General features: G+C 31.1%; 2 protein-coding genes across 5 annotated transcripts in view; both read right to left on the reverse strand.

Annotated features, from left to right (window-relative positions):
* The window catches only part of LOC110030447 (syndetin), a 97,323-nt gene that overhangs the window by 816 nt on the left and 92,526 nt on the right, over positions 1 to 3,981 (reverse strand). The window lies entirely within an intron of this gene.
* The window catches only part of LOC110030448 (carotene epsilon-monooxygenase, chloroplastic), a gene marked incomplete at its 5' end in the record, with an annotated part of 8,980 nt that continues 6,650 nt past the window's right edge, over positions 1,652 to 3,981 (reverse strand). Inside the window, 1 exon segment of one of the 2 annotated variants that reach the window (XM_020733166.1) lies at positions 1,652 to 2,058. 2 annotated transcript variants of the gene reach the window in all.

Consider the following 3,981-nt stretch of genomic DNA (forward strand, 5'->3'; position numbering starts at 1 on the left):
GTTAGGTAGGTTACAGAGATGTTATAGGGGGTGTAACCTACCTATAACCTCCCAACACCCTCTGAATAACCTCTGACGTGCGTACGTTTTACATACTCAAAATTTTCTCCATTGTTTTACCCCCTTTTGTGGTTATTTTCTTCACGGGTTTAAATGTTTTATTAACCATTCCTGCAAAAAAAATAATAATAATAATAAAATAAAAAATAAATAAAAATGGTCCTTTTGGTCATCGGTGCAACTACCATGTTAAGTAATTACCCAATTCCTATGTATATAAATCTCTAACATCTACATTTTAAAAAAAATATTACGTAAAAATTGAAGTCTAGGAGTTAGATTTGTAAATACATAGGAATTTAGTGGTCCCTATTTACTATTTTTTTTTTGTAATATCTAAATTTTTATGTTTATATATAAATAGCGTTATAAATATGATCATGATTTCTTCTTTAAGGTACAAATGGTCCAAATATGTAATTTTTGTTTTTGTTTTGGGTAAAATGTGGTTTATCATATTAAATACACTCAGAAGGCATTATTAATTGCTGTATTATATTTGATTGATTATGCAAGTAACATTTATAATTCGACAAACGCGCAAGGATTACTGCTTTCAAATTATATTTTAATAATTTTATTAAGATAATTAAATTAAGAAGACTTAGCACCCAATTCTTATGTATTTACATATTTAACACAAATTTAACATATGTGCCATTTTATTTATACATGAAAAGATAAATTTTATTTTGAAAAAAAAAAAAAAAAGAATGCTTTTAAGAAATAGGTGCCATGAATGTAAATGGCCCCATCAAGTTCTAGTGCCGGGCATTATGATTTTGTTTAGTAGAATGATGCGAACAAGTTGTATTCTTTCATTAAGCTTAAGAGAATCGTTAAACATTTCACTTATATTATATAATCTTCAAAAGAAAGCTCATTGAATGGTGCATATATATATTAGAAAAAGAATGGTTGAAGGCTATTATACTAGCCCCATCGCTCATGCGCCTATAATTTGAGTAGCACACCCTATATTGGGGGGAATTGAATCTCAGACCAGAGAGGGCTTACAATTGACAAATAGATGCCAGACCAACTGATCTGAATATGCCATGCACATATATATGTATTAAAAAAAGAATGGGTCGGGTTATGAGGTCTGAAACCCACCATATTGGCTCAACTCCCGTTAGGTTTGGGGATGCGACTAAATGCTCAAGTATCTCTTCCTTAAGGCTAGGGGTGTAAATGAGTTGAACACTAGCAAGCTCAAGCTTAGCTTATGTTCGGCTCATTTATATTTCAAGCTTAAAAAAGTGTTGGTGTTTGACTCATTTGTTTAGTGAGTCAAACACGAGCTGTTCATGAACAATGAGTCATTTAAACAACTGTAATCATGTAATTATCAGATATTAAAGGTTGGGGCAAAATTTAAAAAATATTGTTTATATTAAAACATCATTTGAATCTAATTTGATACTTTTTATTTTATTTTTTTAGTTAATACTTTTAATTGATTAAAAATCTTTGTAATCTTATAGTCAATTAAAAATTTTAAAACTACTCAATATGTATGTATATAATTGATGAGTAGTATTTCGAGCCAAAATGAGCCAAACAAGAGCTGTTCAAGAACGAGCCATTTAGACAGCCTTACTTAAGGTAACAGTCTCCAAAGGTAGGGTTCAAATCCTAGACCGGGGGGTCTTAGTACAGCAGAAGTAGATGCTCTAGAGCATTGCAGTAGAAAAGGGAGGCTTCTAAATGAATTTCGCAAAATAATAAACAATGATATTGCAAGCACAAACAAAAATGTACAGAGATGTACATATTCTTCTGGGGATCGAAAGAACTCATCTGTAAATTGAAATTTTTTTTGACAGTTTTGGTGTGGCAGAGGGGGATCTCCAAAATTCTCTTCTTCTTTGAAGTTGGATTTTTTTTTGTTTTCCAAACAAAGGGAAATGAATATTATTGTTGGGCAAACCATCTCTCACTTCAGATGTATGATACGACTCCTGAAGACATTTGTATTATTTCAACATTAGGGATCTAATAGAAACATAAATCAAAAAAGTAAATTCATGAGCTGAAAATGGAAAAACTTATAAGCAAACAGTAATTTTTTTTTTTAAACAGGCCCCCAATTCCTGTCTAGCACAAATTTTGGAGATTTAGATTTATACCACCAGAATCTTTCATATCCCAGAAAAAAAGACCATCATTTTAAATTTTAAACGGTGAAATACAGCTTTTTCATGCATAGATAAGGAGGTATGTGTGTAAGAATTAAGTATTGGTGTTACATGTGCAAATACATAGGAATTAAGTGGTATGTATATAAAACTTCCTTTAAAAAAAAACAAGAGAATGTCATTTAATGTAAAAAATTCCTGCATCGGGTAGTTGATATAATTTGGATTTTTTTTCATCCAATTCTCATGTTAAGAGAAATAAATGTGAGGATATCATGAAGAAATGAATGATGAATGATGCATTGCATGTTGAAAGCCATAAACTAAATGATGTCAGCTTGAGACTACATTTCATAGCAAACAAAAAAAAATCTGACATTTATACAGGTCAAAATAGCTCAGTGTTTGTGATTATCTACACTTCCAAATAAGTTCGAGTTCGAAATGACTGTTAAGTGAGATTTGAGCTTATTTCTGCAGAGGTCATTGGGGATATTTTTTATTTATTTTAATTAATGTTTTTTTTTTATTTGGGGCATTTATATACATACCACCTAAATCCTACGGATTTACATATCTAACACCTATACTTTGATTTTTATATGCATATCATCTAAATCTTGCATATCACATCCAAAATACCACTATTTATACAATTTTAAGGCATAGATAAGGTGATGTATGTGTAAATGCAAAGGAATTGAGTGGTATATATGCGAATTTTCCTTTTTATTTTGTTTAGATTATGGCTTCTTATGAAGTTAAAACAAGTTTGATATTCTAAATATTGGTCGTCTGGTTTTACCGAATACTGCATGAGAATATAGTTGGTCCTAAATATAAATTCCTTTTCATCGGCTACAGCGGCAAGTGGCTAGCCTAGGCAATTTCAATTGGAAAATAATACAAGAACTTAGAAAACGACTACAAATTATTTGAACATTTTCTAAATTAAAAAAAAAAAGCTAAGCTATATATATATATATATATATATAACCATTATGATTTTGTCCTATTGGTGTAGCTTCCCATGAAGTGCTCGTACATAAACATGCTTAGCTTTGAAGTTTCTAAATGTTAACCCATAAGGCATCTTAATGTTTGAGAGTTTAGCGTCATTTTACTTTCAAGTTTCACAATCTCTTAAGTAATTGACGTACTTTTTAGTATTTTTAGTTAAAATCATCCACCAAGCTTATAAGATTTTAGACGCAGACCTTATTGATAGCTTCAATAGGTGATTCCTACCATGTAGCATTTTGTCTCATCTAAGGTTTAAGAGGATGTAACGCCCTGATACCATTCGCAACAAATCGAACTCTCACCAATCAAGATATTGTTCACTTTAGCTAATGGCCTCACAATTGTCTCATTATTGTAACTTCTCAGGAGGTCATCAGACCCAAAAGTGCTCTCGCACGAACACACTTAATTTTAAGAGTTTCAAATAAAATTCTAAACATTACGCCAAAAAACACCTCAATGCCTAAGAGTTCAACTTAATTTTATTTGAGGAGTTTCACAATATGAGATTTAGCACTTGTATGTATTGCCATATAATCCTTAAAATTTAATATACTTCATGCTTAATAAGACTAAATCAAATCCAACATAATCATGTAGTATTATATAATCAAATATGAATTGAGCACAAACAAGACAAATCAAATGATCCACACTCAAAACTAGGGCAACTCCAATAATGCTCAGCTCATTTATACCCCTACCACCAAGTCATTGGCGAAAGAGTGGTTCTAACAATGCACGAACTCGGCCCAAA

This window comes from Phalaenopsis equestris, unplaced genomic scaffold, assembly GCF_001263595.1.
Source record: "Phalaenopsis equestris unplaced genomic scaffold, ASM126359v1 Scaffold000719, whole genome shotgun sequence".
Lineage (NCBI taxonomy): Eukaryota > Viridiplantae > Streptophyta > Magnoliopsida > Asparagales > Orchidaceae > Phalaenopsis > Phalaenopsis equestris.